The following is a 14417-nucleotide window of genomic DNA, read 5'->3' as shown; positions in this document are numbered from 1 at the left end:
TGGGATCTTCCCGGTCCAGGGCTCAAACCCGTGTCCCCTGCATTGGCAGGGGGATTCTTAACCACTGCACCACCAGGGAAGCCCTGACTCATCTTCTTCATTGCTGTGCTATAATATTCACATGCTGAATATCACAACCCAGAGAAGAAGCAGTCCAAGGATAAGACTTATACCGTCTTTAGCTGACAGAGCCATTCCAATTGATAACAGCAAATATCCTAAGATAAAGTGAATGTTGAATTGGCAGTACAGAATCAAGAAATGCCTTCCGCACTGCATCTCTTGTAACAAGGTGTTTAAAATAGGAGCGCGTGGGATCCCAGCTGCGGCAGATTTTTGCTGGTATAAAAGGGGATTTTCAAGCAAAGATCAAGAAACAGTTTCATGAACAAGTATCCTATTATAAAAAGTAGCCCGTAGGCAAAAAATTAGAAGACACTTCAAGAAACAGACAAAATCTCCTTTAACTTTCAGAGACAACCTATGTCTTCAGAGAAGAACCATTCATCTTTTCTCCACCTCTCGCCTTTTTTTTTTTTTTTTTTTTTTTTTTTTTGCGGTACGCGGGCCTCTCACCGTTGCGGCCCCTCCCGCTGCGGAGCACGGGCTCCGGACGCGCAGGCTCAGCGGCCATGGATCACAGGCACAGCCGCTCCGCGGCATGTGGGATCTTCCCGGGCCGGGGCACGAACCCGCAGCCCCTGCATCGGCAGGCGGACTCTAAACCACTGCGCCACCAGGGAAGCCCCACCTCTCGCCTTTTAAAATACATGGGACAGATTGCCATTAATTACCACAATGTGGATTTTCGGAGGGAACCACTTTTACGACTTGGATTTGTAATTTTTTTTGCCCTAATTAAGCCTGTAGTTTCAATGCCCTTCCTTAAGCAGTGAAGGATCTCATCAATAGGGACTGTAATACTTGTAACTATAAGGCAGTGCTTCTCAAGCCTGCTGCCCAGCCATAGAATAAACATTAAGAAGAAGCTACTTCAAGTCACTGACTACCATTCTTGCTCTCCTCCCTCTTTGGCTGGCATAGTGCTTGCTACAAAATGGTACCCAGCAGATGCTCACTGAACTGAGCAAATGCCATATAAAATCTGAAACCTGCTGTCTCTGCAGCTTCTCTAGGCCTTGGGAAGGTTTATTAGAAGGCAGTATATGCTCTCCCTCAACATTCTGTCCTGATGACTGACGATATGGGAGTTGATTAAAGATCCTCAGACTTGGAGTCTTTAATATATGAGTGGTAATCCCTTCAAATAAATCGCACGTAAGTAATAAGTTAAGGATATCATTTAAAAATTACAAAGGACGTCAAAACCTGTTTACTGAGACTCATTGGAACTGATTTATTCTTGTTATCAGAAATGTAATACCAGATTGCATTTCGAACTCACTTCCTGAACGACTCCTTTGTTTTGTTTTGATGATAGCTCAGTCTTAACAAACATAACATTTGGCGAGAAAACAGCTAAATCCGCTGGCAGTACATGAATGTCACTCTGTATTATCATATTGGCTTCCACAGTCACATCTGTAAAGCAAAAGAAAAAGAAACGGCTTCAGAGACACAGGACCACCTACTAGCCCCTGAGTAAGCCTAATTGACTCTGGGTATTTTCTTGGTTTGCAGATCAAACTGAATAACATCTAAATTATTTGCTTTCATAGAAAAAGACTCTTTTCCACCTAGAATTTCAAGCTGTTTTAATATGAGAAATTTAAGAAGCTGCATGTTAGAAATGACTTTGAATGCAGTAAAGAGATTCAAAGTTAGAAAATAGAATTTCTGTTCATCTGGAGGAGAAAAGGCAGACAGGTGAGTTACCTTATAAACTTACTCAACGTTCCTGTCAGGACAACACCTTTGAGAAGATTTCTTTGGTCCAGTCTTAGAGTGGGATTTCATTATTTCTCACTATTTGCTTTTATTGATTGATTCAACATATATTAATGAGCCCCTACTATGTATCAGGTGCTGGGAACACCTCTGTAACCCAAACCAGATGAGGTCCCTCTCTTCAGAGAACTAGTATATCAGCAGGGGAAAGAATCATAACCAAACACCACAGTCCAGCATGTAAAACTGCTACAAAGGTGATGTAGGACACACCCACTATTGGGGGTTTGACCTAAACAAAGAGATCAAGGAAGGACTCTGGCATTAAGTGATCATCCACTCTGGAAATGTGGAAATTCACCCTGTATAGAGTGCACCAGGCAGAAGGAACTGAAAGCCCCTGTCCCTGCAAGGAACGTGATGACCATACAGGACAAAAAGAGAACCAGCATGTGGCAACAGAAGCTTGGAGAAAGTGTGATGCACGATGAGGTGAAGAGAGAGTAGGAACCAGACCATGCAGGCTTTGCTGGTCCACTTAAGAGTTTAGTCTTCATCTTAGGAGCAGTGGGAAGCCATGAAGGGTAATAGGCAGAGAAGTGTCACGAACAGCCTTGAATTTTTAGAGATGGGTGCAAGTAGAAGAACAGATTAGAAGGGGACCAGAGTGTCTGTTAGTGGTTCAGCTAAGAGGCTAATAGCCCAGGCAGTAGATAATGGTAGCTTACAGTAGAGGGTAGCAGTGGGAGGGGATGGACAGTTTTGAGAGAATATCTCATATCCGCTTCCATTGCCCAAACTGTGTCCTCCCTCCCTTCATTCTATTGGGTTGGCCAAAAATTTTGTTCGGCTTTTTCTGTAACATCTTAAGGATGTTTTGGAGAAATGTAGCTTCATTTCTCTCTACATTGATTTTCTTGCCCACTTAATGCTCCCCTCTGCAGTACCAGCTTTTAGCGCTATGCTTTATAATAAGGGCTCAATGTGTATTTGCGTTATGAATAAGTAGTTCCTGCTTTCATTATGCTCTTCCCTGAACCATACATTTCTTCCAATTCAATCTGTCCTAGAGTAAACCATGGAGGTGTACAAACAGAGAGGTCACAGTACCGGCCCAGGGGCCCCAGGAGCACAGCTGGTGACTCCTGGGGGGAACGTGCCCCTCGCCCTATCCCCAAGCTTCAACCTTAAATCCAGAGCCAGTATGGGAATGAGCAGTCAGGAGAAAGGGAAGGCATGGGCGATGGGTTTCAAGTCTCTGAGCTGAGTTTTCTCTATAACACCTGCCACCAAGCCACTAACATCCATCTCTCAAACCACCTTTGGTGTGACTTCCATAAGTTATTAGCACATTTTCTTGATTCTAAGATGGACTTATTCTAGTAATCCACTTCCCAGACTATATAATGTCTTTGATATTATTAGATAACTCATAGCCTAGTAATGGGAATATAAATATAAAACATTTTTAAAGGTTTTTTATCTGCACTACCTCTTTAACACCTGTAATAACCCCCAAGAGATAGGCAAGACTGGGACTGACTCCCCAGCAGTGCCTTAAGGATGAAACCGACTCTTAGACAACAGTACAATGAGCAGCTGCTGGTCTGACTAGTCAGCAAATTTTCACAGGGCCTCCCTAAGAGCTTTGGTCAAGCCAAGACCAGGGGTCTCAGATGTGGAGTGCACACCATTCCCCTCACAGCCTCTTCCTCTGGAGGATGCTTGGGTTCCCGTGATACTTAAGGAAGTTAATTTTAGCCATTTCACTTAGACAATGATCTGAAACTGAAAATAACATTCATTGCTTTTGTTAGGCACACCCAGTTTTGACTAATACCCAGAAATGAGTCCCACTGGCCTTTTCCATTTGGGCTACTTATCACAGGGGAGATGTCCTCTTGCTCTGATTACAGAGGTAAATATGAATGGTAGATGGTATAAAGATGGCTTTGACACTTCCCAGGCTTTCCCTGACTAATCAAATTGATAATAGAAGCAAAGACCCCTAGAGTTAGAAAGGTCCTTAGCAGACACCCAGTCCATTCCCTTGACCCCTTGGCCAATATCATTGTATGTGCATGTGCATGTGTGTGTCCAAACATGTTATATCTGAGTATCCATTTGGGAGTCCAAAGGTCCAGGCTGGAGATTCTGCTATTGCCCAAAATATTTTGGAAATCTTGTCTTTGAGAATTGTCTTCAGAACCAGTTTATAAGCTACAGGAAAAAAGTGATGACTTTGCCTTAAAGAAGTCCTGGTTCCTTTTGACCCAGAACAACTTCAGACTGGGGTCCGGGTGACAAGTGAAATTTGTCAATAAGCAAATCCACTCGCAAAGAATAAAGACTCGCTGCCACTGAGGAGTATCAAGAAAATGTGGCCGTAGGTGTTGCACATGACAAGGACACTCCCAAAAGGAAACAGCAGTGTCACTCTTCTAGGTACAGAGCCTCTAATGTGCCTTTGTTCCCGAGGACATAGTCACTTGGATGTAGAAGTCCTAATGTCTCCACTTCTAAAAAAACATCAGCTGTCAACTTAGAGTCACATTTCATTTGATTCTGCACGTGTCCAGGGTTCTGACCACTGTTGTCATCTTTTCTCTGCTCACTCAACAATGTCTGCACCAAATAGCCCAGTCTGTGAGGTCTGGGATGGTCTCTTACTCAGCTACAGCAAAAAGCAGTGACAGGCATGTTGAAGCACTTAAAAGAACTGTGGAGACAATGATGAAATCACTGTCTAACAATTTTACTGTCTGTGTTTATTAACATGTGGGAAGTGGCCACGTATTATATAAATTGAGTTAACTATAAAGATGAAAACATGTGTGAGTTTTAAAACTGCCCACTGGCAATTAGCCCGGTATATGGGCAGAGAGAGTTGAGGGTTGAGAAGTATGGAAATTGTTTACCTTACCTAGAAAACCATGATTTTTTTTTTTTTTTCGGTACACGGGCCTCTCACTGCTGTGGCCTCTTCCGTTGCGGAGCACAGGCTCCGGACGCACAGGCTCAGCGGCCATGGCTCACAGGCCCAGCCGCTCTGCGGCATGTGGGATCTTCCCGGACCGGGGCACGAACCCGTGTCCCCTGCATCGGCAGGCGGACTCTCAGCCACTGCACCACCAGGGAAGCCCGAAGACCATGATTTTAAGTCTTATTTTAAAATAAGAAGCAGAAACAGAAACAAACACACCTTCAGAAAATTTCAGGGTACACATCTCTTTTCAGCTCATCCCACCTCAGCAAAAATGTCTCTTTGGGTTCAGTCATTTTACCTTTAAAATTTCTTAAAGGAAAGAAACAAGAACGTTCACACTTTATCTAAAAGTATGCTTATCACAGAAATATTTATGAGCGGAAAAATAAAAACAACATTCTTTTACATAAATCAGGAGGTTAATTAAATAAATTATTATGTAAATGTAAGTATGCCGCTGCTATAAATCATGTTTTTGTAAATAATTTAATGACAAGGGGAAAGGCTCACTCCCACACCCCATAAGCCCTAGGAAGCAGATGGCCCAAGACCCAAGATCTTTTCTTCTTACGGGGTTACCCTCCATCTCAGAGCCCACTTCTATCTCAAAATGCACCTGCACGATGTTAATTTATAGAGGTGACTGAGTGACAACACAGAGAGGCTAATGCCATTGAAAGGAGTTCAGTGTAGACATTTTGTTTCAGTACTACACTTCCGGAGAGGATGGGGCATGTTACTCCATGCAGGGTCACATGGGAAAACACCAGGTTTGGTCAGGAGCCCAAAGGGGTGAATGGAAATCATGGCCCAGAGCATTTATTGTGCTTTCCGCAGGAACCAGTTTAGGACTGGTTCGTCTGAATAATCAGTGGGCTCTGGGTACAGAGGTGGTCTCTAGTTGTCTAGTACCCACTTCTGGCTGATTAGGGCAGAGGAATCCTGCCTCCTAGAGTGTCTGAGCCAGAGAGAGGAGGTAGTTCAGAGGAAAGGTTCTGGATTTGTTAGTTTGCAAATGAAAGGGATGCTCCTGGGGGTGAGCGTTTTGCTGTCTCTAAGAACTCACTAGCCCCCTTGGAACAGCAGTCTTTCCCCAGCCAGCGAGGCCACAAATGCCACAGCATCAGGAATACAGAAAATTTCTAAATGTTGTTAATACAAATTCTATAAGGAAGCAGCTGCCCCCAAAACCTCTGGACCACAGAACAAAGCACTGACTTATCCTGGGCATGTTCGTCTCCTTCTTTTAAGAAATAATCACACTAAGAAATAATCACACTATTGGCTCCTTCATGACACTGTGTCCCCAGCTTCCTAGTCCTTTATATAATACATGTACCGTTGATACACTGTATGGCCCTCTGCCTTGTTGAGGGCTGGGCCATCGCTTTATTCATCTTTGCATCCACCATGATGTCTTTCACTTCACAGAACGTGCACCTTTTTTGGAGGGGGCAGTTTTGATCACAACCATCCCTGCTGACAGCTAGTGGATTATAGAAGACCCTGGCAGGAGAATTCTGCAAAGAGGGCAAGCATCAAGGGAGTACACACCCTCCCAAAGGGGCAAACGTTGCTGGACATATATACTTGGATGTGTGCATTACCCCCAAGTAAGTTTCCAAGGCTATCACTCACTCCAAACACAGTTAAAAGCCTGGGCTTAAAATAATTTTGCCAGGTTGCCAGATTGCCCAGATCAGTTTTAGGGAAGGAGATGATTGAAATATTCTAAGGTGGGGAGAAGGGCACGGGAGGGCTTCCAGAATGAAATTCACCCTGGAATTGAGGAATGGGGGTTAAAACCCCACACAACTGGGATAGTCCAGCCACAGCTCTAGGAAATGTATTTGTCTAAGAAATGAGAGGTGCAGCCTCAGTATAGGGACTGATGAGACAGGGGAACATCATGTGTGATTAAGCCACCGTGGAGCCCTTCACATTTGCAGGCTTGTTAGGCAATTTCACATTCTTCTGGAGATAAGCCGACTGATGGGCTGTGACGTGAGGTAACCGGTATCACTGACACATGAAGGTCCCATAAGAGATGACAGGCAGCCTTTACGGAAACAAGCAACCCAGGGTCTCTGTGCGAGCAAAGAGAATAAATGTATGTATTAACGCGGTGCCCATGGGCAGAACCACAGCTTGTTTCGGCACACTGACAATGACAAGAATTTTCCCGAAGTGATTGAATTGTTCTTAATGATTTGAAAGGGAAAAAATGAACTGCATTTTCTTTCTGGATGTCAGTGATAGGCAGAGGATGTTAAACTTTTTCTGTTTAGGAAACAATGGCTATTTGGGGGAAAAACTGAAATGTACAAGTACCTTTTTTAAGTGACTTTCAGGTTTAAGAGCATGAAAAGTGGCAATAGGTAGCATGGGAAATGTCTAGACCTGTTTTCTCTGTATCTCAACTTGTCCCTGCACCCACCGTCTAGTCCCTTTCTACTCGCCTTTGTCAAGCCAAGTCCTAACTGAGAAGACCCCACTCATGATTTCCATTTGCACAGCTCTCATTCATTCCTCAACCCACCCCAATCTGGCTTCTCTGCTCAAGCCAAGGTCATCAATGGCCTCCTAATGGCCAAGTCCAGTGAACTTGTTGGGTCCTACTGCCACCTCTATTGCTTTTAAAAGACTCCATTGACATGTTCCTGCTTTGGAGAACTGGACAGTCCAAGAAAGATCTCTCCTTTCATGAAATCAAAGACTTACTTCAGGCTTGTGGAGGACCAGAGGCAAGAGGGAGGATAACTTCCAGGTCCAGCAGCCTGACAAGGCACCCAGTGGAAGGGGCAGAAGAAGGTACAGACTCTGAAAGCTGGATTCCCCTGGAGGCACTGGTCTGGGGGCAAGTACTGCAATTTTCCAGGAAGACGGGACAGAGTCATCACTATGCAAAAATGTTAAACGTTGCATTTTTGCACATACATTTGCAATTTTTTGGAAAGTAATTTCACTCCTCCATGTAAAGGAGCATGATTTAACTGGTGGAGTCTGGACTATAAATGTGAGTGAGGCGAGCACCAGCATAGGGTTGTCTATTACATGTATTACTCAGCCGGAAGTTACTGGTTTGTGTTTTGAAATCTGAAATTGTCCCTGAGTCAAATAGGCATGTCCAGTTGATGGATACCTACCCTTGGACATGCTGCTGCCTCTTTCCCCGTTTCCCCTTCCCCTGGGTAACCCTTACTCCTCTGCTTGTGGAAGCCCTCCCTGCCCTGCCTCTCCTCGGCCCCCTGCAGCCAGGATTGGGTGCCCATCGTATCACCCTCTGCCTCACATTGCTACGGAGCTTAGAGGATCATTAAGATAGAGTCAGCTGAGTTCATCTTGCCTGGTCGACTGCAAACTCATTGACAACGAAGACAGTATGTCCTAGTCCTCTCTAGAGCCTAACGCAATGCCTGGCAATGAGTAGGCACTCAATAAATTTTTGTGGAATGAATGAAGGAAACAGTACCATTACTAGCCAACAATAGCACCAACTAGCGTCCAAAAATGTTCTCAGACAAAAATGCTGAACTGTTGAATGCAATGTGATATGCAAGTGAAAGGACTGAGCTATTAGGAAACAAGGATTTTAATGCTGTGCATTTAAAATATGCTCAATACAGGAAAAATATAAGTTTTAGAATCGGTTGAATGCCACTTGTGCTGATAGCACAGATCTGTCTTCATTTATCTTCATAGCAGGAGGTTACAAGAACACGATTTGAAAGGGTGTCATATTCTTTTATTGAATATTCAATAAAAGTATAATAAAATTGAAATGCTGGAGTTCCTAGGAAACATTGTACACTGTTGTTATGCATTCCGCCTTATAGTAACATCTTATCTTAGAAGAGTGTCTTCAGTTCTAATCTCTCCAACGATGCTCAGTGCTATGTGTACAGACCCCCTGGTCGTTCTGGAAAATCTGCACTTTTTCTTTGTGATATGAGAAATTCCAGATATTTCATAAAACCAGTCTTCCAGAAACAGAGGAAACAGGCAATACATGAGCTCATGAGATGAGCCAAAGGCTTTGGTCCTAGTAAGGAGAGAAGGAAGTGTACACCCAGAAGTGGGCACCCAGGAGTGATAAATACATGAATACATAGAACAAAATAGGATTGATGAGTAAGTTATCTCAGTGCTTCCGATATCTCTCTCCCTCATCTCCCAGCCTAGTAGAGGGCAGGGTGGGGTGGGGGTCAGTGGAGAGAGTCTTTTGATCTCTCTTGCTTCTCTAACAATTCTCTAAAATCACTTCTCCTTTCTTTCTACCTCCTCAGCAAACCCTATTTGTTCTCCTGAGCAATTCAGCTTTTGAAAAAGCAGAGACAGAGGGACTAACAGGCCACTTCTACCTTCTACCCCACCACGTAGCTCTCCCGAATCAATGATGTGCTGAGCCAGTTACCTGCAGGAAGGAGAGTACAAAAAGGAACACACGCAGCAATTAATACCTCAGTCGATATCAGAAAGCCACACACATAAGTACGTGGAATTAGATCTTGGCATGTCTCTTGCATTCAGAGCCTTGGTTATGACATTTGTGGGAGGTTATTAGCAGTAAAAATGTTCTCCTTATTTCTGAAGTCCTGCTCAATCCAGAGCGGCCGCTAGACTACCAGGTGAGCATATGGGCTCCTAACCCTCCCTGTTTTCTCAGGGCTTTTGTCTGAGTGAATCAGACAGCCTGACGGTCCCGCCAGCATGATTAGGACAGAAGCTCGAACCCTGTCTTCAGATGGTAATCAATCCAATTTGTTCACCTCCACTGCCCCTGCCACTCCTCCTCAGGAAGCAGAAAAGAAGCCCCCTTGTGAGTCTCAGGCATGATGGATTCTTCAGTAACTGGCAGTGACAGGAACAAGAATAACAGCTGGGCGTAAACAAGGCAGAAGGCACCGGAGCCGCATCCCAGCACCACCACGGTCTCCTTCGGAGAACCACGAGAGCAAATCCACAATCTCACCTTGATTTGTAAAAGAAAATGTCAATCGTGAGGGGAGGATGCTGTTGAAATCCATCTGCTTTTTCTTCTCAAACTGCCAACTGATTTAATCACCTTCCTTAATAAGCTGTATGGAGCTGACCTTTAGAAAACCTCCTGCAGGCAGGAACATTTAAAAGCAAAATGCTTTCCGGACACCAAAGAGCTAAATGTTATTTATTCATGTTATTCTCTGCTCTATGGAACTTGCTACAATCCCAGGTCAAGTGTCTGAGCCATGGATGCATCTCTGTGAGACCATTCACGAACAGCCTGCCGTATATACTCTGCTCTCTAGCTGGCGTTTCTGCAAACCCTAGCTCACGAAGCCTCCCAGGTAGGAATTGTTATCCCTACCTTAGAGGGGAATCATCTGAAGTTCAGAGAGGTTAAGCAGCTTTCCCAGGGTCACACAGCTTGTGAGACTCCACTAGGCAGGAGTTGTGCCTGCCTGTAATTCTTACAGTGCCTAATCTAATGCAACCAGGAGACCCTTGATGAGATTGTGAAACAGGCTATTTCCTTGTCCCCTTCTTACCTTTGCAGATCCTCCATCCTCATCAAACTTTGGAAGCCGTCTCCCCGTGGAGATCAGAACACGCCCAGCTCAGACAACCTAACATACCTCTGGCCAAAGCCTTGATTTACCAGTTTGAAGTGAGGAGGCCTGACCTTAGGGCCTATGTCCCTACTTCACTTGGGTCCCTTTCAGGTGCTGGTTCCCTTGTGTCCTCATTTTACCCCACCCCCATTAAAATATGAAAGTGCTTCATGGTCAACTTATCATAATACACATATCTGGAAGTTAGCCATGAAAGGGCTTTGGGGATTTTCTAAGCCAACACTTTCATCTTTCGGCAGATGGGAAAAATACGACACAGAGAGAGGTGGCGGTTTGTCTGAGGCCACCAGAGGGAGCCCATTGTCCCAGCCCCAGCCCATGGCTCTGAGCTCACACCACAGCGATCTTTGTGTGTGTGAAAGCCACTAGGTCAGCTCTCTGAGGACACCCACATGCTCCCCCTTATCTTTAAACTTGGGAGAAGGCATACGACTTTGTTCATCTCCAAGGGAATTTCTGACATCAGCCGGCCAAAGGGAGAAGTTGTTTGCCTCTAAAACCACACTATTATGAATCTTGTGTTATTATTGCTGGGTCACTACGGGGCACCTCGGGAGAGGCGGTACGGGCGAGGCAAGCAAGAGTGCGATGGACGCATATACACCATTGATACCATGTATAAAATAGATGCCTCATGAGAACCTACCGTATAGCACAGGGAACTCTGTTCAGTGCTCTGTGGTGACCTAAACGGGAAGGAAATCCAAAATGAGGGGATATATATAGACGTATAGCTGATTCACTTTGCTGCACAGTAGAAACACAATATTGTAAAGCAACTCTACTCCAATAAAAAATTAATTAAAAAAATATATAGGGGCTTCCCTGGTGGCGCAGTGGTTGAGAGTCCGCCTGCCGATGCAGGGGACACGGGTTCGTGCTCCGGTCCAGGAAGATCCCACATGCCGCGGAGCGGCTAGGCCCGTGATCGGTCGCTGAGCCTGTGCATCCGGAGCCTGTGCTCCGCAACGGGAGAGGCCACAGCAGTGAGAGGCCCGCGTACCACTAAAAAAAAAAATATATATATATATATATATATATATATATATATATATAAACTAGCCATGGGTCCTTTTCCATACTTCCCCAGGCTTGCACCGCCCTGCCAGGTTCCTGGGGCAGCCCCATTCCTACAGTGTCGAGGGGTAAGATTTTATGTCCCCATGTCAGCCCAGCAGCGGTAGGACATGACCCCACTACCAGGTACTGGCGCCAACCTCGCCCCTGATCCCAACCATCTGTCTGCCTAAAAACTCCCACAGGCACGCAGACAGAGCCTTTTGCCTTAACCTCTCAGCCCCACACCTCTATCCTTAGCAGGAGGTGGAAGATGCAGGAAGCTGGCTACACTGCTCAGGAAGGGAGAAGCAGGGGTCAGAGGGGGGCAACTTAGAGCAGCAGAGAGTCAGAGTCCCGGGTGAGGGAGAAGAGGAGTCTCGGGAAACTGCACCATGGAAACTCTGGGGGTTTTACTTTCAATGTGTGTGAGTGTGAGTGTGTGCGTGTGCACGTGTGTGCATACGCATGCGATAGAGCCTCTGATAGTTTATGTGCACGTGTCTGTGCTGATGTCTGTGTGTGAGGGATTGTGCGTGTGTCCCTGTGTGTGTGTGGATATGTGTGATTAGGGTGAGAGGAGGTGGCGTAGGGCAAAGCTGTCGACTCTAACGCCATTATAGGTAGAACAGCATTAACAATAATGAGAAAAGAAATCCCTCTGAAAGTGATGTGAATGTGTGAAGCAATGGGGTGCCAGTGGGGAAGGCAGACTCCTGATTTGGAGCCAATCAGCTCACACTCCGATAAAATGCAGACTATTATGTTGAGGACCCCTTAGGGTCATTGTGATGAATACTGACGGGGTCTGGCACACAGTGACAGCGATGCTGGGAGTTGGTGAGCAAGAAGGATCATGGAAAGAAGAGAACCCTTTCCCTTCAGACCTGAAGAAGGAAGAACTCTACTCATTAATAATGTTCAAAATTCTTAAGAATATGAAAAAGAATGTATATAGATGTATAACTGAATCACTTTGCTATACAGCAGATATTAAATCAACTATACTTCAATCAAAATAAATAAATAAAGGCACAAGGCAAAATGTTCAAAATTCTTATACTGTGTGTCTCTTAACATTTCAGAAATGTAAACTCAACAAACCCTCAGGAGCAAACTGCAATCTGTTCCTTCTTCTAAAGATTTTAAACTTGTAGCAGCTGTTGGTAGTGGTCTTCGATGTCCTGGCGAGCCCGCCCGGTGCAGAATGTGTGAAACCCTGGGAACTTGGAGGCAGCCAGCAAGAGAAAACCCTTTGGAGAGAAATAAAACTCTTAACAATTCCTGCTAACTGTGCTATGAAAGGTAGAACACTGTTTCAATTACCAAATGTCAGCTCTAATCCCCACTTATGAGCATTGGAAATAAAACGATGCCGTAATCACACAATCTGCGGAAAAACTGACAAATACATTCCCAGTACAAATGATTTATTGAGCCAGCGCAGCCACAGCCTGGCTTCACTCCTTAATGGAAGCTGTAAAAACGGTGCCCTGTGCTTCAATAACCACAGTGATTTCTCACAAACCACTGATTAAGCGAGAGATGAGGCAAGCATTTTGGAAACTCCAAAATTATCTCTGAGAGTTGGAGATCTCTCCAAAATGATTCTCTATCTGCTCAGGTGCCCTATTAAAGAATCATATAAATGTATGTCAGAAAGGACCTCTCACAACTGAGGCCATTTCAGAGATGAGAAGAGGTTACGTGTTAGGCAGAGGGCATGCAGTGGTAGAGCTGGGATGAAACCCAGAGGCCCTAATTTCCAGTCTTTTCCACAATCCCCCATAGCCTCACCTATTAACAGGATATAAACAAATGTGGGCCATTAACCTCTATTACTTCCCCCTTGAAAGTTAATCGAGTCAATATGTTACTGTCACCAACAAGGTAGTCATGTGGTAGCAGTTACTCTTGATCAGAAAATTAATAGGTTGGGTAATAGAGAAAGAATGTGCAAACCATTCAGCTCTTGGGCATAATATGGACAGAAAAGTCTAGGTGAGAATTCGAGGGTCTGAGTGATGGCATTTACTCAGGAGGGTGCTTGTGGTAGAAACTTACAGTCCTTCTCTAGAGCCTGGGGTCATTCAAGTTCTTTTATACCCTAAATAGTAAGAGGGAAATTGCCTAGAGGTGCAGAAAATTGTAAAATTAAGGCTTCCAGAAAAGGAGATTGAGGAAGCTGGAAATAGTAGAAACAGCAAAGCAACCTAGAAAAGAAGACTTAGAATAAAAGATAATAAGTATATTCTTGCCATGAGAGTGTATAGGTTAACGAACCACTTAAACTCATACATCATTATAAGTCTGCAAATTATTTGTGTTAATCCTAAACCCTAATTTATGCTACTCTATTAATCATTTAAGGTAAATAACTGAGACTCCCTGAAGCAGAGATTATTAAACTATTTTGAATGACAGAGTCTTTGAAAACTTAATGAAATCCATGGATTCACTCCCCAGATAAGTTCACATCTATACATACAAAGTGCCGTATATAATTTCAGAGTATTCAAAGACCCTTTTGAAAGTTTATCGTTGGATCCCAGGATACGGTAACCTGTACTAGACTGAGAAATTTTAACCAGTTATATAAGTATAAATATATACCCCAAACTCCTGAAGTTGCTTCACTCTTTTGAGTTTCTCAAAACTCCTGTTCTAAACACACTTCTGGTGAGAAGCTTCATCCACCTGAGATGAATCCTAATGTTTCTGTCCACCCTCCAAACTTTCAATGTGTTGCACTGTACGTATTCTTAAACAATACCAGGACTTCTCATCTCTTTGAACCATCTGCTTCCCAAGCATAGGCATCATCCTTTTACGTGTAAGTCTGTTCATGTACATATGTGTGCATAGGGGCATGTGTGTGAATATTTACATGATGCAATACCCAAGGCATAATCTTT

General features: G+C 44.3%; 1 long non-coding RNA gene across 2 annotated transcripts in view; it reads right to left on the bottom strand.

Annotated features, from left to right (window-relative positions):
* Positions 1-569: 569 nt before the first annotated feature.
* Positions 570-14417, bottom strand: part of LOC111183385 (uncharacterized) — a 125912-nt gene continuing 112064 nt past the window's right edge. The window contains exons 4-7 of one of the 2 annotated variants that reach the window (XR_016394182.1): positions 12607-12755; positions 11093-11132; positions 5051-9806; positions 570-1542 (exon numbers count right to left, since the gene is read on the bottom strand). This is a non-coding gene — a long non-coding RNA (uncharacterized LOC111183385). Of the gene's footprint in view, positions 1543-5050; positions 11133-12606; positions 12756-14417 lie in introns of both variants that reach the window. The other variant, XR_016394181.1, reaches the window with a different exon arrangement.

This window comes from Delphinapterus leucas, chromosome 8, assembly GCF_059928025.1.
Source record: "Delphinapterus leucas isolate spDelLeu-1000000601 "Yukka" chromosome 8, BTC_Dleu_Yukka2, whole genome shotgun sequence".
Taxonomy (NCBI): Eukaryota; Metazoa; Chordata; class Mammalia; order Artiodactyla; family Monodontidae; genus Delphinapterus; species Delphinapterus leucas.
Note: the sequence above shows the minus strand (reverse complement) of the source record. Positions and strands in the feature narration are given on the sequence as shown.